We start from the raw sequence: 21,971 nt of genomic DNA, 5'->3' as shown, positions 1-21,971 counted from the left end.
ATAAATGTAATAATCAAGCATAGAATACTAGAGGGGAGCAAAGAGGGGAGTTAAAATTTAATTAAATTATGTGGGTTTTAATTTATATATTTTTTCGAATATTAACTAGATTTTTCATGAGGAATTTAAAACGAATACTATCGATCGAGATTGAAATTGATTAAAATTTGTAAAACATGTGTTGAGTAAAATTTGAGAACAAATTTCCTTTTTACTTAATATGTTAAGAAATAAGTTTCTGCCTTGTGCTGTATTTGAGGTAAATTGAAATCTCATATTAGTGTAGTAATTATTAAACAAAGGAAGTGGAAGGTAAGAGAAAAGTGAAAGAAAAAGATAAGAAGTGCGCAAAAATATGATGAAAGATAAAATTCACAAAAACTAATGCAAAAAAAAAACAAAAAAACCCATCAATTTAAGAAGCACCGATTTTCAAAATCCCTTACATGAGCGTTTAGTGTTGCGTAGAATAATAAAGAAAACCGAATATGCATTTTGGTCGCTCGTTTGTCATCCGAATGAAACTCAAAATTTCATTCCAAACTATTTTAATGATAAGATCAATTATCAGATTAAATCGCTGTTACTACATTTAAACGCTTGTGAACAAGCAGATCGACAGATGGTCAGTCCAAAATTGAAATATTTTATATTTAAATCGCCGGCGTGCTGGCCTAGGAGTAACGCGGCTTCCCTGTGATCTGGGCGTCCCAGGACCGAGTCCTGGTTGGAGCATGGTTGTTCTCCCCCTTGTGTTCTATCTGTGAGGTTTGTGAAAGAGCCTTCTCCCACCCCTGTAAAAAGGGGTTGTGCAAGCGAGTGTGTGAGTGTCATCTTTATATGAGTTTTAAGTCAGACTTCTGCCCTCGGGTGTTCAGAGTCTTTACCCTCAGAAGCTACTGGGCTGCTTTTTCCGTTGTAACGCGGACACATCATCATCAGATATTAAATCTGTACATCAAATATTACTCATTTAGCATTCTTCGTTTTGTTGCTATCGTGTTAAATTACTTTCGGACCATCGAATTGACAAATTTCCTCTAAATGCACTTCGTTCAAAATTTGATAGAAATTTTAAAATCTGAAGTAGAGACCATATACAAAATTTTATTCATCAAGCTGAAAACGCTTTTGAATAATTGTGTTCACTCATAGGCGTGATTTTATTTTAAAAAAATTTCTGAGATTCTGGGAGATCAAAAACTTGCTGATTCGTCAAAATATGGAGTTCGAAATTTTTTTTAACTATTATAAGTGTAAACTATAAAACTATACTTAAACTATTATGTATAAACTATAAACTATATTTTTTAAATATTATAAGTCCTGGTTAGGCATACCGTCAATCCATTCTTATTTGCTTGACTATTGACAAGCTTTCAGAAAGTTGGCACGATTTTGTCATGTTTTGCAAGTAACTGGACTTTAATCTTAAGTCTTACCGAACCTTTTATTACTGTGTTTTACTCTATAAAGTACCCAGAAACTGAACTGAATCTTCAAGTGGAACAAATATGCTCAAAACCTAGAAAGTAAAATGCAATCATTCATTTTGTTAAAATTTAATAATATGGAATGTATTAAATATAATTAGTATTTTGTAGCTTTTTTCATTTTCTGTTAAACTGATCTTTAATTAGAAATCTGTTTCATACATGAAGAAACTTAATATTTTGAAAAATGATGATATAATTAATTTATATACCTTCTTCCTACGTTTATCCTTTAAGCTTTATACATGATTTCAGTCTTAAACTCTTAGACCACAAAGGCGCATGAAAAATTGAAATTTATTCTAAGTGAGAGATTAAGAGCTATTGAAGGTGTTTCCTAGCTGTCGTCAGGCTTTATCACAAGACACAAAATATGAACTAGAGATATGTTCCAAAAACTTTGTACAGTTTCATAACACAGATGTAGATGAAAACCTAATCCAAGAAATTTGTTTGTTACGGGATTTGATTTTGAATGAAAGAGATGTAAATAACGCACAAGACATATTGCAATGCATACTAAATAATAATTATAACGAGGTATTTCTAAATGTATTAACTGTGTTAAAACTTTTCTTTACGTTGCCAGTTACTACAGTAAGTGCTGAGCGCTCTTTAAGCAAATTAAAATTAAAAAAGAATTATTTTCGGCCAAGCATGTGTCCAGAACGCTTAAATGCACTTGCTGTATTAAGCATCGAGAAAGAAATTGCAAACAATTTTAATTTTTCTGAAGTAATTGATGTATTAGCAATAAATAAATAAAATAAAAAATAATAATCATGCATTAAATAAATATGCATTAATAATATTTGTTCAGATGGTTTTTTTTTCCTTACAAAAAAATTAGGGTCTCAAATGACTTCTTGCACCCAAGCCCCTTTGAAGAGAAGACCGGCTCTTGGTATTCATTTAGAATAGCAGTTTCTAAGCGTGTTTTTGGACGATTGGTACGATTTTGATGAGTCTATCGAAAAACCGTTAATTAAAATGAAACCTTACTGCAATTACTTATTTCGAGAGTGTTAAGCCTATTTTTGCACTCGATTAAGCTTTTTGTTTGAAGTCCGTTTCTTAATTTAATTTATATCTTCTTTACTCTGACTGAATGCACTTTTTGGTGAAATGGCGGAATATCTCCAGAATATTTGTAATTATATTTTTCAGCTCCATTAATTAGCTGAGCAATGCTTTGGATTTAATACACCTGTAAAAACGTTCAATGAATGAAGCAGCCGGAAATTCGTATGATGGTAATAACGTTCACATAAAGTACAAAAAGACAAAACTCTTTGTCTGTGTGTAGGAGATGTCCAGACAAATCTATCTCATTTATGATCATGAAAGTTTGTAGATAGGTTGTCGTAATGACGACTTAATGCGCCTCGAAGTCAGAATCTTAAAATTCAGTGTAGAAAATGCTTAAGATTCTGAAGTTCCTTATAATTTTTTATTAATTAAAACTCTAATTGACATTTCGATAAATAATCCAAGATGCATATCCTCCAAAGTACATATTATATAACCAAATTTATTACTCGATGCCAAAGCTCCTGGTTTGTAGAATTTCAACAGATACATATCTAGCCCCTTAATTATTGTTAGAAACGGTGATGGAAATATTTCGCTCCACAGCATGATGATTTTACTAATTCTTATAATTATAAAATGCATTTTGAATTAAAATATGCAAATCCAAGAATAATCTAATTAATTATACAACTGGAAACATTTTATTAAAAACCTTTTTAAACTAAACTTTAAGCAAACTAAAAAAATTTTTTTAAACAAACTATTCTATAAAAATAATAAAATATTCTATTAAATATTTTAAATTATTTTTTATTCTTTTATTTCAAATAAAGGAAAATTCATTGAAACCCCCTTTTTTTTCATGGAAATTCTTTTTTCACAGCAGACGATTTAAAATTTAATTTCTGAGGATTTCTGATCTGCAGTTGTCCAGTTTCAACAATAGGTGGCGCCATATACGAATCAATTTATTGAATCAATGCATAGAAATAGACTCCATAAAATTCTATCCAATTTAAAGAAAAAGAAATCCAGAGGACTTTCTTAATTTCAAAAATAGATGGCGCCACGTAACAAGCAATTTAAAAAAAATCGAAGCATCGCAAAAATTTAAAATTGCAAGCAACTTATTGCACTTGTTACACTGTGCTACCATCTTGAATCGATTTCAAATAATATTATCTTTGAAAATAAATAAAACTAAATTTAATTTAAAAAAAAGGGGGATTCTAATCTCCAATCCAAGATAAAGTAGCATGTAAATGCATTAGAATTGATTCGTCTAATTTTATAATTATTTAAAAATGTATTCGTAATAATGGTAACATCAATGACAGCACAAAAAAATACCGTATTTAATATCTGCGCATCACACATGCATATAAATGCAGTTGCGGTAAAAAAACGAGAAGTATTGCTTCAACATTCATTTAAAAATATTTTGAATATATTAAATTTATGGGAAAATACTTATGGCAAAAAAAAAAACCTGATATCAATGATCGATTTTTTTTTGAAATTTTAATTTGAATGAAGAAAATATTTTTTTTTTGTAAGATATATGATTTGAAATTTTTAAACAGATACATCATAATTTCGATTAATTTTTAATTTCTGATTAAAATTCCGAGAGAACACTTTTATATGAGTAGCTATTATCTAAGAATTAACTTTATACAAAATTTGGGAAGTTTTGGATTCAAAATTCTCTGCATAAATGCATATGTCAAAAAAAAAAAAAAAAAAAAATTAAAATTCATAACATAATAAACAGAAAAGTATAAGACCTTTAAAATAGTATGATTTACATGTTTATCGAAGATTAAAAGTTTTTTTTTGGAGGAAACCACGGGGACATAGTTATACAAAATATGTAATTAACTCTATGAGCCCTGACCGCCCGATATCGCCCCATTCGACAGGGGCCTGACTCAAGTGCTTTGGGGCGGTAAAATGAGTTAACGGGTGAAAGGTATTTCTCGACGAACGCTCATTTAAACTCATTTAATATTATTTAATCCCCCCAAAGAGCCTAAGTCAAGTCCCTGCCGAATGGGGCGATATTGGGCGGTCAGAGCTCCTAGGGTAAAATTTTTTAGCAATCTCAGCAAACCAACTGGCCACCAAATTAAGTACAGTGACTAAAACAATTGAGAGTACACCTTCCTTTTACTTGATTTATCCGACTTTCATTATAAATAATACATTACCGAGAAGCGCAAATTCATTTTTGTTTTTACACATGATAATTGGTTTAATTTAAAGCAAAAATAAAGAACAATCAACGAAAAACTTCTAAATTGAAAAGTTTTAGAAGCACTTTAAATAAACATACGCAGAATTTTGTGTCAAAAAATTGAGAATACACCAAAACTTTTTTGCAATATTTAGCTTAGAAAGAAAGTGTCAATATTTAGTTTCCTGTCTTTTGGCTTTTATAATGACCTTTAAACGTTGTGGTACCAATTCCACTAATTTTTTTGTGGTATCACAAGATATTTTACCCCATTCTTCTTGCAACACTTGTTTTAAATAGGTTGGGTTTCTAATTTTGTGTTTTTGGACTACTGTTTCCAGTGTGGCCTACAGATATTTAATGACATTGATGTCAGTGGACTGTGTAATTTGTGTTACTACTGTTAACAATGAAAAAGGCACAACATATGTGCAATGTGTTTGGGATTCCTGCAGGAAAATGAAATTTCCATTTAAACCCAAAGTTTTAGAACTTTCCTTTAGATTGCTGCGACCATGTTCATACAACTTGCTGTAGAAATTTCTCAAATCATAGGCAGAACTTTCAGCTCTAAAACTGTGCGAAATGTAATTAGACAATTTGCATATAATAGTCGAATTGACTGAGATAAACCGCTCATCAGTTTGAAAATTCATAAAAAGCGTTTGAAGACTAATAACTTTTGGAAGAAAGTTATATTTAGTGAGGAAAGAAATTTCATCATTTTTGGCAGAGAAAGCCATCGCACAGTATGGGGAAAGCTTAATACCGCTTTGGATCGAAAAAATTTACGTCCTGCAGTTAAAATGTTGGTGACTCCGTCATGAATTGGGTATTGTATGGTTTCATCCGGGGTAGGATATTTTTTATAGATGGCATTATGAACCATATGGTTTACTTGGATATACTTCGCAGCAATCTAAAGGAAAGTGCTAAAAATTTGGATTTATATGGAAATTTCATTTTTCAACAGGATAACGACCCCAAACACACTGCATGTAACGTTAAAATTTGGTGTCTTTTTCATTGTAAACAGTAGTAACACAAACTACACAGTCCACTGATATCAATGTCATTAAATATCTGTGGGCCATACACAAAACAGTGGTTCAAAAACACAAAATTAGAAACACAACCCATTTAAAACAAGTGTTGCAAAGCCAAAAGACAGGAAACTAAATATTGACACTTTCTTTCTAAGCTAGATATTACAAAATTTTTTTGGTGTATTCTCAATTTTTTGAGACAAAAATCTGCGTATGTTTATTTAAAGTGCTTCTGAAACTTTTCAATTTAGAAGTTTTTTGTTGATTGTTCATTATTTCTACTTTAAATTAAGCCAATTATCATGTGTAAAAACAAAAATGTATTTGCACTTCTCGGTACTGTGTTATTTATATTGAAAGTCGGATAAATCAAGTGAAAGTAGCGTGTACTCTCAATTGTTTGAGTCACTGTATATATGGTAAATATTACTAGGAAGAATTTATCGTATAATCTCGGAAGCCATTTTAAAAAAAGAAATAAATATTAATAAATCCTGAAAAAAATCCGATGATGTCAAGTGTTTGATAACAATCTTAAGTAAATTAAAATAATTTTACCAAAGTTAAATATCAAAATTTATTTTCTCGAAAATAACTACAGTATGGATTTTTGTAGTAGTTTTTAAAAAATCGTCTGCTTTTTGATAATAGTAGTGTGAATAAAAATATTTAAATGATTTATAAAAGTAAATTAATTAAATTATTATTAACACTGTAAATGAAAATGAGTTGTTTTCATTCGTAATTAAGTCAGTTTATTATATTTTTTTTAAAACTTAGAATATTATTTTTTCCCCGGAAAACGAATTTTTCAGTTGTGGAAAATAAATTAAAGAATAATTTAAGTATATTTCTAGGTGAGAGGTATGTTACTTAGAGAAGAAAAAGAAGATGAAGGAGGGGGAAAAAAAAAGAAGAACAATAATGGATATTTCTTGGACGGAGCGTATCTTCATCTTTTTTGAAGTATCTAAATGGTAGTCACGTCTAATGCTGCGGTTATTCGTGGAAAACTTCATGCATACATTTTCACAGAAAGAATTAATTGACTGTATATGCGTTGGAATGGCAATAACATTAAAAAAATGAAGTGAAAACAAAAACCTAAATGAAATGGATAGATTTAATGCAGTTAACTAGAAGACATGCTCGTCTAGACAGTCTGTATTCTGCAACTGATTGTTAGAAATTAACTAACCAAAGTTGTAATAGAAAATCTTATATATATATTGTCTTAAGAAATAAAAATAAAAAAAGAATTTATAAATCGCATATAGTAACATTAAAAGTAAATAATAATGGTCCGAATTCAATGAATTAAAAACATATATACTTAAACCAGAACCAAAATCTAAAAATGCGTTGAAAAAAATAGCGAACCTCTTAATGAAAAAAAAAAAAAAAAATGCAACGCCAAAAAAAAAATTAAAAAAAAATGCAGGAAAAAATTTAACATAAAATAATAAAAAAAGCTGACCCTAGCTAATTAACTTTTGCTACAATTCAATATAAAAAATTAAATTAAATTTGAAGTTTACGATCCCTTAACTTTTTGTTCATGTTTGGTTTTATTCGCACACAGATGAATCAATTAATATAACCTTTAAAAAAAACCTTGTTGTTAGACGCCAAAACAGAAGCTGGGATTTCGCATCCGATAAGGCAAGAATGGGAATATTTTAATTCCAACTGTCGTTACAGATGGCTGCGGACAGTTACACATACTTAGTATTAATTATGCTTAATATACATAAGATGGGAATGGCTACAAAAGTGAAATAAAACTGGTTGGAGCTAATTTTTGGATATCATTTTCCAGTATGAGATTCGGCGTGTCTTTCTTGTTTTATGGAACTGGTTCATGGTCTCCCATGGTTTAATATTTAACATGCATGGAATGAGCAAATATTTGACCAAATAGAGGCAATCTAACTAAAAAGATTTATTATCTTGCCAGAATCAACAATACGCATAAGCACTAGAGGAGTTCGCCTCGTGCTTTAAGATCTTGAGGAAAAGAGGAGGATAAATTTTTTCTATACACATCGCGGTGCTAAGCTGATAGTGTATTTATGGCATTGGATAAAGGGAGGAGCCTCAAAATAATTTTGTGCCTGTGCCTTCATATTGTCAAAATATGCCATTGAATAATAGATGCCGTCTTAGATAGACGTTTACACATTAATATATAATTTTGTGCATAAATGAACGCATTTACTTAAAATAGGTTTCTAAAATTAAAATATTTTTATATACTTTTTTAAAAATGATTAAGTTTGTAGCCAACTGTATTATTTGAAAGCTGTTTTAAGGGATATATATGTTAAAAAAATCGTTCAAAATATATTGTTCAAGACAGTATTGAGCCGACAGCTACCAAATTTAGCACGTAATTACTACTTGGGTAATAAATACTCGTTAAGCAAAGAATTTTCAGAATATGCAATGGCTTTTCAATTTTTGCAGTATTAATCCTAATTAATAAGATATCTGTTTAAATTAAATAAAGACACACGACCCGCTTTTGATGCCTGCCATGTGATTATAAAACGAAAGAGCCTGCATTTTTGATAATAAATAACTTATTCATTCTTTTGCTTAGTTGAATATAACAAAATAAATTGATTTCCAGCATATGTGTCTTTCCTGACTAAGACAGTTTTTTCATCGTTGTATTCAACTCGATGCATTTCATTTTTATAAAGACAGAATTTTAGAATATTTCATTTTTCGATGTACCAAAATCATGACATTTTAAATAATTGCATTTTCTAATGATAATGCAATATTTTAAAATTTTCTAAACTTTGTTACAAACTAATCGATTAAAATTAGCTAAATTTTGATTTAAAAATAAAAGTTCGCTAGAATCTATAATAATAATTGTTAAATATATTAAGGAATAAAATAGAAAATAACATAAATGAAATGTTTCCAAAAATATGCTTTTATTTGTATGTTATAAACTAAAAAAATATTTGTTTTTCAAAGGTCTGGAGGTTAAAACAAAAACCATAAAAGATAGCGCCTTTAAAATAATCTAAAGAAACTACAGTTCCAATGAACATCATTAAGAAGAAAATTTCTAAACATTCACTAAAAAGTTAAAAAGATAATAAATGCGACTAAAATTCTTGTTTGTTTAGAGTGTTCCTATCATGTTTTGCTTTTAATCTTTATATTTTTGTTTAAAAAAAGTCGTCTTTTTATGTTATAATATGTTAATAAAACCGTGTTTTATATAAAAAAATTAATTATTTAAAACAAAAATCAAATTAAATTAATTATTTAAAACTAAAAATTAAAGACATCATTTTTCGCTAAAACTATAGTTTGCATTAAATATATTTTCTTAATTTGCAGATGTATTCCAAAATGTTCTTCAAAAATTCCTCGATTAAATTATTAATTCTGCTTTATTTTAATTGTTAAGCTGTAGCTGTAACTGATCATCTCCCTTTTCGTGTTGAATAGATAATAGGAGTAAACAGATTGCTTACGAAATTCACTAGACAGCTTGGTAAAAAGATCATGGCAAACAGCTGGCACTCGGAGATAACAACATGGGGTCATCTTAACATCGCTACAAAAGGGAGAGATGCCGTGGCACGTGGCACCACGCTCCTTACACACAATGCACCGATTTTCACCAGGTGCTGCACCGCCAGGTGGGATTCTGTTGCCACCGAACATCTGTTCCTTTATCTTGATTCTTTTTACCCACCCGATTTGAGGCTGCTGGGTGTTGATTGTTATGAATTCGCGGCCACAAGAAAACATCTCACGGAACATTGGCTTCAACTCATCTTTCGGTAACAGATGTTGGAGTGCTCCAATTTCTTCAACCCCCACGGAAGCCTTTGTAGTTGTTGAGGTTAGGGCTTGATGGTTTCTATTAATTTTATTGTTTTAACACCGAAGCAAATGCGAGTGAAAACCTCAAGATTTCGTCTTTTGTTTTCCAAAACACTCACATAAGATAAGCTGAAAGTGTTTGTTATTTTTAAAGTTTGTGGGTTTTTTCGGCGGCCTTTGATTTCTCACCCTCTTAGTGAAAATAAACTATTTTTACTGAAACCGCATGACTCAAGGGAACCCACGGATGCAATGGAATTTCATTGTAGTTTCTTAAGAGGTTTGAAACATGCACACGCTTTTACTGTTATCATAATTATTCAGATATGTTTGCCCTTTCAACCTATATGAGTAAATGTTACAACACTTATGAACATTATTACGCATGGGAAGGGGTGAAAATAGAAATTTGAAATGACTAATTTTTAATAAATACAATGGTTTGTGGTTTTAATAAACCTAATAATAAATTTCTTTTTTTGAAACATACAATGTGCTTTTATTTTTATAATATGGGAATTAAAAAAAATATTCCCGCGTTTTTTTGAAGGAATTAAGTGAATTTTTTTTAATTCTTTTCAAAAATTTAGAGGTTTTTCTTTTTAAATACATGTTGTAATAGCAATTTTTAATATTCAAGAAATAAACATTTCAAAATTTTAAAAAATGCGAACGGATCTATTGGAAGAAAAAACATTAGTATTCATTCAGGTTTTGTAGATAAAATAATGGATAATAATTTACTCGTAGTTTATATAAATAAAATAACGGATTAGTTAACAATGCATATTTGTTCTGAAGGCCTTTTACATATCATAGTGACAATTATGTAGTCACATAGATTACGTTTCAAGCTGATCTAATTCCAAAGTTATGGCTGTTTTTCTTCTATTCCGGAAATCAGAGAATTAGAAAAAAATAAGAAATGCATAGTTGCGCTTTTATTTAATTTAGTATTTGCATTTAATAACTTGAATTATTGCGATATCATCATTATTTTCAACAATTTGGAAAAGAGAAACATGACTCTAGTAAGACACACGCACATACCTTTATTATTTATAGAGAGGAGATACAATAGGAATATGTGTCACTTATCTGACGAATTTCATTTATGGGTAGACTTTTTATCTGTTTGTCCATGTTTAAATGCCTCACATTCAAAAATGTTCAAAAAGTCATATCTTCGAGGTTTATGGTCTTACTTTGAATTTTTTCCAAAGCGGATTACTACAAAATGATAAAGAAAAAAATTTAGATAATAATACAATTAAGAAAAGTTTATAAAGAAATTTTATTTATAAATTCTTTTAGAAATATGTTTCTGTTAGTTTTCACATAAATAAAAGTCTTGTATTTATATTTCCAGGGGTGCCTTTTCTATTCATAGAAATTCGAAATGGGTATGTTTAAATTGTGTAAATTTATGGTTTTGCTGGATTTAAAAGCTAATAAATTTCAGAATCAAGGTGTATGTACACACTTGAAACTTCGGAAATTGTTCAAAATACCGAATATTTTTTTTATTGCTTAATAATGTTCTCTGATTCTTTAGCTTTCAAACGATACCAAGATGTTGTCAATATTCGAAATATTTCTCGAGTTATAATTATTTTTCTTGAGGTGCTTTCATTAAAAACTCTAGCTACGGATTTTTTAAAACTAATTTTATGAAGAATGATATTTTACCACTATGTTGCTTCATTCAAACAATCATAACTGAACAAGATTGAAGAGAAGGGACAAAATACGAAGGGGTTAAATCTAGAAACTGATAGAATGCGGAATCTGATTTTTGAAAAAATATCTTTGTGTGAAAAACCTATTTTTGGCAGCATTATGTTTATCCATCAGCCTGCCAGTTTTTGAATACGATAATGGAAAAACGCTTTGAGCTAGGCTGCTGAAATTTGGTGTTAATTTGCTTAGTTAAAAAATCCCTAGAATATGATAAAATAATGGTAAAAGAAACGAGTTTTTTTGATAGCGAATTAAAAGATATTTTTCTGGTATGAATAACTCATGTATTAGTAGAATCAATAAAAATTTCAGAAAATTGTACCTTTTGTAAAAGGATAGCTAAAATTTCATTTTCTTTTCATTCTTGCATCGTTTTTTCTTACATTACAGAACATGTTTTGGACCTTCAGTAATTAAAAATGATTATTTTCGTTGCTAAGCATTTTTAAAAATGTGAAGAATGTAAAAGTTGCAGATATTAATGGAAATATTAAGACTTTTATTTTACACAAATTATTTTTATTTAATTTTGTAATGTGAATGCAGTGCCTATTTTAATGCTTAAAGCCTAATTGCAACATAATGGATTTATATGTATGTATTTTATATTTTTTACAACTAAAATAAACTCAGCGAATTTTAATTAATAAAAAACAGTCACGATAGACTGATGTATTTATAACTTGCTTTATTGCTTCAGATTGCTTCAGTGTATTGCAACCACCAAACAATGAACATAGGGGAAAGCACTTAAAATTAGCTCCAAATCAATACCCATTTCTTTATATATAGTTCCGTAAGAAAATACACCAAATATAGATCTGTCATTTCTTTCTTCTTTATCTTTTCCTTTACAACCAACCTTTTTTTTTCTTCTTTCCAATTCGTTATCCGAATCAAAACTTTCATTCTCGGGACTCAAGTGGCCAACTATTTTTAACTTTCACTTCTTCCACAGGCACTTATATTGTTCCAACCTTAAAAAATGCGCGGGAAAGGGTGGTGTCGCTAACCATGTCAATTGTTCGACGCGTCCGAGCTGCAGAAGAAAGGCTGTGACACTTGAAGTGGGCAATATGGCATCGCTTTCCATAGATGGCAGACGACATTTCGAGACGCCAGCGTTCTGAATTCTGGCGCTTCTATTTTGTTCGAACGTTCTCTTTAATGACGCACTTGTGGTCGTGGCGGAAGTCAATTTCGCGACTCTAAAGTGTGAACGGCGTCTCAAGGTGTATCTTCCACACTTCATCCTCTTGAAGGAGCTGCTGATGAGTTATTCGACCTCAATATTTTATTCGCGCCTCAACTCTTCAAACCCCAATCGAGAAAGCAGAACTGCGCAGTAGAAAGTGGTGCTGCGCTAAGTGGTAATTTACCTGGAATCCCAAACACTTAATGGGTTCTGGTAAACGGTTGTGATGTGGGACAACTGACCATTAGAAAATAAAGATTTTTGTTAATATCAGTTTTAATTGAATGAGGATATTTATAACTTTTTTTACTGTGTGTCCCCCAAAATGTTTTTGTAAATTTTATTAATTACTATCCGCCTTTGGCGACCAGCCGGTTCGCCAATCTTAATGTTCGTTTAAATTTTAATAATTAAATATTTTACGCCATTCCAACTTTAATAGATTCTTCATCAAAATATTTTAAAACTTCAAATTTTGATAGTCATATAATTCACTCATAATATTATAAAGGCCTTCAGTCATAACGTAATATGTATCTCTCTCATTTTCTGTTAGCTCCCGTGGAATTTATGCTTTAAATTAAAGTGGAAAGAATTAATCTGCAATTAATATAATAATATTTTTTACTGAAACAAAGAATTTTTTTATAATATGATTACTGATAACAGAGTCACTGAGCGTTTAAACTTTATGGGCACTAAGGAATATCTTTCTTAATTTATGTAAAATCTTAAGAATTTGTCAACAAAATTTTCTCAGATTCATCATGACCTGATCGATTCATTAACAATGTTTAATTTTAAATGCATCAAACACTAAAATGAATCGTTTAAAATAATCGGTCGAAAACAGATTTAAAAGAACTACTTAAAAAACGATGTACTTAAAACTATAAGCATATACAAAAAATATATAACTAACATAAATACAATTTAATTGCAAAAGCATGCAACTAACCTAAAAATAATTTAAGTCATCCGTTGATAATGGTTGTCATGTCAACAATCAGAACACAATGCGCATGCGTGAATTTTCAACGCCAGTTACGTTAATGCAAATGCGTGAATTTTTCTACGCCAGTTGGGGTAACGCTGTGCAGATTAGAAATTTTGAATTTCCTTTATTCTGTGTTATTTTAATTCAAAAGTACTTCAGAATGAATCTGAAACATGGATTAATTAACAATGTTTAATTTTAAATGCATAAAACATTAAGAAAATAAACAGAATCGTTTGAAATAATCGGCCGAAAAATGTTAACCCTAGCCTCATTAATGTTCGAAAAAAAAAAAAAAACTGAAGCCTTACTCATTTGGCGGTGGGGAAAGTGGAAGATTTTTTTTGGCGGGAAAGTTAGTTTTTAATTAATAATTAAAATTCTAATTAAAAATTCGAAAAAAAGGGATCCCAGGTGCACATTCCCGACCTCTAAGGTATACATGTACCAAATTTGGTAGCTGTAGGTCAAATGACCTGGCTTGTAGAGCACCAACACACACACACACACACATTGAGCTTTATTTATAAGTATAGATTTAAAGGTCGTGGTTTAATGAAGATCATTATTATCCGTGCAGTGGGAGAAAGAGGACTTATGTTTTCGGGAACATGTCTTTAATGATCACATTTCACACAAAACAAACACAAACACGAAAGACAAGACATTAACGCGGGCACACCTTACAGAACAGCATCATCTCATTATGATAACAATCGCAGAGCACTATGGGATGCATTCCTAATTAGGTGTTGCCATTTATTATCCAAAAGAGAATACAGAGTAATATAATTGCTGCAAGGTAAATAATATCTTTGAACAGGGATGGGCATAAGTCGATCGCGATCGACCCTTGGACCACCAAGACATTTTGAGGTAACTGCCTTTACTGAGACTTAAGATGCGCATATTAAAAGATGGAAATATAAATATATAATAATAAAAGAAATACATGATAAAAGAAAAAGATACTTTATGGAACACCGACGACTATAATTATTATGTATGTATCTTGCTATTATTATCATGTTTGCAGTCATATTGGTAACTAAATATTCCGTATTTATCATTATGTTATAATAAATATTGTAGACCGTTTTTTTTAGCTCACCACACCTACATAGCTGGAGGGATCGCAACACTTTGAAAAAAGTAGCAGTAATCCTTGGAAACATCTGCCCATCCCTATCTTTGAATATCTGGTATCCTACTTAAATATGTCGAATGTAGTGACCGGTATGTAGCAATTCTGGGGATCTTTATAAAATATTCATGGAGATAATACATAAGTGTGTTTAAGTCACTTTTTAAAGCCTAATAAGATTAAAAGGCGAAAAATAATATCAAGTCTTGGGCGCCACTTTCCTTCACTACGGTAGATTTCCGATTAAGCAAAATAGGCAACAGACTAGGTTGAGGGGTGGTCGTAAGCTGGCTGATTACAAATGTAAACGTTGTTGTTAAAAATATAAATTTGTAAAGAATACAAATTCTATATGAATTATAATATTAAATCTCTTGTCATATATAATTGATCAAGTTTTTGTTCAATTACGTTTACTTATGCATTATTAGAGAATTTATAAAAGCCGAGGGTCTGGTTATTTAATAAGATGCTCTAACGCATGGATACCATATAGCTTGAATCGTAATAAATGAAAAAAAAAATAATTTTTACAAAATTATTAAATATATCAAATTAAAAATTTTACGAAACAAAAATTATAGAAAGGAAAGTTTAAAAATAAAAATATTGTACATATTTTAAGATAAATTATGTTTTTAGATAATTTCTATTCTGAATTAATTTCTAATTACGAGCAATTTTCGAATGGAGATAATAATTGTATTCAAAAAGCACTTTTCAGCAGTTGTTGGAATATAGACAATAATTGTATTTTAAAATAACTTTTCAGCAGTATGTAGTAAATAACTGTTGTATGTAGATAATAGTTACCTTCGAATGTAATAGTAATTGTGTTGAAAAGACTGTACAATCTGATTCGATATTTTTTTAAATATAAATTAAAAATTAATTTAAGATATTGATTACATTCTTTAAAAAATTATTTAATCTTGTTTTGCTACAATCATAAATACTAACACTAGCTAAAGAACTAGTATTTATGGTAATAGTAGTTCCATAAATTTAGGAATAGTAAGAGTAGAAGACTAAAATACAGAAGTAGAAAATAAGCTAAAATACAAATTTCAAAACAAGAAAATTTCATAGTATTGCTGCTGGTTGTAGCAATCATCCACTTGATATACAAAGTGAATTATTCTTCATTTCACCTTGGAGAGTTATTTTTAACAATTGCTAAAAAGAATATGCTGTAAAATATTGGAAAATCTGAAATAATTTCCACTTTTGAAGACATTTGCGTCTGAGATTAGTTTAAAAGAATGAAATTAAATTTCACATATAGGGTTTGTGGAAAATACAGAGAGATGAATTATGTAAAAAAAAGAAAAGAAAAAAAAGGATTATTTCATTGAACAGAGATATTTTGGTGTGCTGTCGAAACGCAAAAAGATGATAAATTAAATTAAGGCATGGACAGTGGATTATGCAAAATTGAATTAATCTTTAATTGATAAATAATATATATACAGAAAAGACTGACATGCTGTATGAAATTCACCAAAATAATCTTTTATTAATCAACATATTGGCTCTTTTGGCCCTCGTACAAATTTTTATTGTGCTGATTATCCTTGTGTGTAAAATATTCCATCAGTAATTATTCTTGGGGTAGAGAGAAGAATTATTTCTTCATACCTGTTACAGTTGAAATATGAAATTCAGATTCAATCAGTTTATTGTATATGAATTTTAGCACATATCTTATAATTTTAAATTTTAAACGAACAATTCCTGTATATATATATATATATATATATATATATATATATATATATATATATATATATGTATGTTGTGTGTGTGTGTAATATTTTATTGGTTGAAGCAAAGTGCAGGTTTGAAGACATAGACGAGACGTTGTATTTTTAATTTCGTTTTATTCTCTCTTTAATATCCATCTCTTGAAAGCAATTTATTTACAAGCAGACGCAGCGCGGCACTAAAGCAGAAGTAAGAAGAAGCAAAAAGGGACGAAATAAATGATCACTAGCCTTATATAACATAGGATTTACGGTCACGCGCTAATGGGATACGTATGCTGACCTCTGTCAAGGGCAACTAAAGTATCATTTTCATTATTTAACCCTATAAAAACTCATTTTTTATAACTAACTATTAATCTTTTTCTATCCACTCTCATGCTCACAATGCGAAATAGCGACAGCGTTATCTCGGACCCGATTTCACCATGGTAAAACTGAATGTGAGTTCAAAAATATAAGTAATGATAGATAAACTGCAAAATGAATACTGATATATAGCCCATTGTTTCGAATAACATGTTAAACTATGCGCACTCATGATTTTTTTTTATTTAAACCATTTGACCATTTCTTATAAATAAGATTGAAAAATGTTTATGTGCAATCAGTATATGATTCGTATCTAAATTTTTTCTCAAAAAAAAAAAAAAAAAAAAACCCCACACCTGCCTACTGAATACTGAAGCTTGATTTCCCAGATATTGCTGTTAAACAGGGAAAGTGATCATACGACCACTCGCATATATTTTATAATTCAAATGAATTCATGTAATAGTAGAATTTTGTCATTTATTGAAAATGTCGAAATGTTAGCCGGTCATTTTCTTTCAGAGGTCGCTTTCCTGTTTTCAATGTCCATTTAACCGGTAAAATAGCCTGATTAAAACAATAGGCTCGACTATGTAGTATGGGCTGGCGTTATGAGTCATATTAAATTTGGAGATTTAGTGTTTTTTATTTGACCTAACTATATGTCCTCCTATCTTGAATATTTTACTGAATACAAAAATAAATAAAGAATCCCATTTTCGAAAAAAAAAAATTACTTTTTTTTCACCTAAAATATAATAGCAGCTTGATGCGAGATTTAATTCATCCTTAACTAGTTATAATACAAAACATTAAATTCAAATATCTTCCAAAAGCAACTACGTGACACAATATTACAAGCATTACAAACAAAATTACAATTAACGTAAATCATTCAGAAATGACGCCGGGAAAACATCACAGCGAAAACTTATTTGGAATTTAAAAGAGATAAACAGGAAGGCAATACAGAAGGCGGAAAACGACATTGCGTTTAAATAGGCTAATGGCAAATGAAATGTCAAAAGGTTATTGAAGACATTGTACATTTCCGAATGGGGTTATCACACATTATTAAGCTTCTTTAAAAAATAATGTTTTATAGATACAAATATCTTGCTTTGAACCCTATAGTACATGATTTCTGTAAGAATATATGATTAGATGATTAGATCTAATTTCAAAAAATATTAATATCTGAAATATTCTTTTCCCTAACATTTATTGTGGTACGTCCTGTAATGTATATATGGTCGCTAGATTGACCGAATCTGAATAAAACAATGCTGTAAAAATAAAGTATATTATTTTTATTTTTTCATATAGAGGAAGTATTGTAATCATAGTCGGCGTCCTGGCATCTTCCCCGTGATCTGGGCGTCCCGGGTTCGAATCCCGGTTGGGGCATGGCTGTTCTTCATCTGTGTTCTATCTGTGAGGTGTGTGAATGTGCCCCCCCTGTGAAAAGGGGTTGTGCAAGCGAATGTGTGAGTTTCATCTTCATATGAACTAGAAGTCAGATTTCTGCCCTCGAGTGCTTAGGGGTCTTTATCCTCAGAAGCTACTGCACCCCCATTCCGTGGTAATACGGACACGACATCATCATCATCACTAGAGTTATATAAATTTAAATAAAAGGTCACTTAAAAACTTTCTGATATACTTTCCAAAAAAGAACTTAGTGTTCTACCCCCACCCCTTCTGGATAAAACTGTAAACTTTGGTAAATTTCTTGCATGACATTGGTGAACAGTAGTTAAGAAATATAGCTCTTTGTTGTAAATCTAATGTTTTTATTGAATTTATCATGCGATGCTTGACTTTTAATTCCTGACGAGCAGTTAGTACACAAGTTTTCGACAACTGAATATGTATTTTGCATGGCTTTTTTACGATCGAGCGAAACCAAAATTTGATTTCTGCCTTCTTTTGAAAAATATTTCTGCCCTCGGGTGCTCAGAGGTCTTTACACTCGGAAGCTACTGCACCCCCTTTCCGTGGTAACGCGGACACGACATCATCATCATCATTGTAATCATAAAAAGTAAGAATTCGAGATTTAGATAAATTTCCATATTTCAGATACTCTTAAGATCGAAAAACACATTTTTGTCCTTGTGTCTGTCTGATTGTGATCCGATAACTCAAAAACATTTTAAGCTAAACAGTTGAGATTTGATTCATGGAATTACTATAAAATTTGTAGATTTTTTTAATCAAATTTTGTATGAAATCCATTCTCAGGAAGTCTTTCAGTCTGGTTCTTCGAATACAAGTGAACTCGATAAATACAATAAGCAAAGAGTTAAGCTGATAAAATTTGGTATAAAGATATCTAAAATATAAATACTTATTAAATTTTGCACCAAATCTGTCAAACTGTTGGCTGTCTATCTGTACTTTCGCAAGCATGTAAGCACAACTCAAAAACTCAATGATTTAAATGAATGAAATTCAGCATGTGATTACAGCTATAGCTTCATATCAAAATTTGATGTCAGTCGGAAAGAAAACAACTTCTTTTCCTTTGACCTATTGAAGCCAAAATTGGACACAAAATTGCAGTTGTAGTCACAAACTGATATATCGAATTTCCTTGATTCAGTGAGTTTATGAGATATTACGTTTACGTGCATATGGAAGTACAGACCGATAATTGATAAACTTTTTAATAAGAATATATATTTTTGTTGCTAAACCAGCGTATCAAATTTCATCTGTCTAGCTCTTGAGTAATCGGGTTTACATGTATTCGGAGAGCCGAATACAGACTTCTTCTAAATTGATTTTATTTTTCAAGTTTGTATACCAAATTTCATTCGCCTAGATCAAAGCGATTTTGAGTCCTCGTGTTCACAGATGGTACTCTCTAATAAAAGTGTTATCCCTCAGGAAGACAAGCATAATGTTAAAAATGTACTTTTCAAACTCAAGAAGGTCTGAGACGTGGAGAGTCTTCAAAACCTCGAGTTCGAAATTTTCGACATTTATAATACTTTCTGTATATTTGACCGGTACCGTCACATGCATTTAAACGCAATAGCTCAAAAACTAAATGATTTAAAAAAATTAAAATGAAATCTACGATTACAAATTTCAAGTTATCGTGTGAGAGCATTGTTATTTTTAAATCATTATTTGTCTTGATTAATTTACGTCATTAACCAGTTTAAACCGGTTCGAAACAATCACGAGACTTCTGTATCGGTCTCTATCCCTCCCTCCTTTCCTATCCCTCTCTCTCTAAATATATATATATATATATATATATATATATATATATATATATATATATATATATATATATATATATATATAATTTTTTTTTAAACTTTCATTTTCAATTTTTCTTACTGACAAACAAAGTTTTGGAGCTCGATAGATTTTGAGATGAAATAACAACTATGATGTCATAGTTTTACGTCAACCTTTTAAAAACTCATCCGCTGTCAAAGAAGCAGGCGTAATAATAAGGTAATACTGGTAAAAGCAGGTCAGCCTTTTAAAAACTCATCTGCTTTCAAAGAATCATACATAATAATAGTGCAATACTGGTAAAAGCAGGTAAAAAAATATATGCGATTAAAAGATGATGATGAAAATTGCCATTTATGCTTTATTCATTGCCTTCGCGATTTAGAGCTTCAATATTCATTGCCTACGAGATTTCGGGCTTCAAAACCATAGCAACATCATGTTCTCACATGATAATAAATGTAATTTGTATGTGAATTTGTAACTAGAGCCGTAATTCTATGTTAAATATTGGTTTCAATCGGTCGGAAAAGAGGTGCCCAAAATACAAATTCGACCTTCGAGTACTTGTATATTAACGGTATCCCAGGGTTTAATCGCCAAAAAAATCTCCATAGATCACGCGAAGGAATCAGTAATCTATCACGTGAAATTGCTGAATATGATGCTAAAGATCAATTTTTTTTGGATTATTGTTCATTAATACCATCCAAGGCATACCTAAGGTCCATAATCTATAAAATATTATCCCGTATCTTATTATACGGGAGGAGTAAAATGACATTCGTATTAGAGAATATGCGAGAAAGTTTTAGGGCGAGCTCTCCTACAGAATGTTTTCTGCATTTTTTTTTCTGTTACACTTATCTTCTTTCTTTAAGCAATATTTATGGTTGCACGCCTGATGTCTAGAGAGCGTCAATTTGAAATTCATGAAATCTGTCAAATGCTATCTACTGTTAAATTGATTAGATATTCTGTACATGCATCAATCTCCAAAATCTAAAGTACAGAACAAGATTTTTCATGTATGAATAGTTTCCATTGAATGTATAATAATAGCTTCTATAGTTTCATAGATTTTGCACGTATGAATAGTTTCCATTCAATGTATGATAATAGTTTCTATAGTTTCATAGATTTTTCACGTATGAATAATTTCCATTCAATGTATGATAATAGTTTCTATAGTTTCATAGATTTTGCACGTATAAATAGTTTCCATTCAATGTATAATAATATTTTCTATGGTTTCATAGATTTTGCACGTATGAATAATTTCCATTCAATGTATGATAATAGTTTCTATAGTTTCATAGATTTTGCACGTATAAATAGTTTCCATTGAATGTATAATAATAGTTTCTATAGTTTCATAGATTTTGCACGTATGAATCGTTCCCATTTAATAGATCCAATAACAGAGCTTAATTCATGAATCATCCGATTCAGCATTTTTTTCAGTAATTTTTAAGGAATTTTATCAATTCAAAATGAGGCTAAAGAGATCATAAAAGTCGTAAATCAATTAGCTATGACGGATTTTCAAATATGGATGAATGACGTCAAAGACGTCATCAATAAATGATGAATGAAAACTTGGATGGTGCTATCACACGAGCCAACAATCAAAACAGCGATAATGAAGAAGAAGATAAAGCTCTTTAACTGAGAAGAAGTAGCTTCTTAACAGTTTTGTTTTCTCTACTATCTAATCAGATGATTCTTTCTTTTCGAGAATCTTCTGTCAGACAGACAAATTAAGAATTCATGGAATACTTGTGCTTGTGGATTATCCGTATTTTTTGTATTCAATTCTAGCATCTTTGAAATGTCAACTCATAATTTTAAAATGCGATTGTTTAATGCACGCATGAAACGTGTATTACATGTACTGGAAATA

At 30.3% G+C, this 21,971-nt stretch overlaps 1 protein-coding gene across 1 annotated transcript in view; it reads right to left on the bottom strand.

Annotated features, from left to right (window-relative positions):
- Positions 1-9,329, bottom strand: part of LOC129968916 (carnitine O-palmitoyltransferase 1, liver isoform-like) — a 162,497-nt gene extending 153,168 nt beyond the window's left edge. The window contains exon 1 of the mRNA XM_056083260.1: positions 9,308-9,329. The gene's annotated coding sequence lies outside the window, so the exon portion shown is untranslated. The remainder of the gene's footprint in view (positions 1-9,307) is intronic.
- Between the last annotated feature and the right edge of the window lie 12,642 nt (positions 9,330-21,971).

The sequence above is a fragment of the Argiope bruennichi genome, chromosome 5 (genome assembly GCF_947563725.1).
Source record: "Argiope bruennichi chromosome 5, qqArgBrue1.1, whole genome shotgun sequence".
NCBI lineage: Eukaryota > Metazoa > Arthropoda > Arachnida > Araneae > Araneidae > Argiope > Argiope bruennichi.
This window is presented reverse-complemented; position numbering and strand designations above follow the sequence as displayed.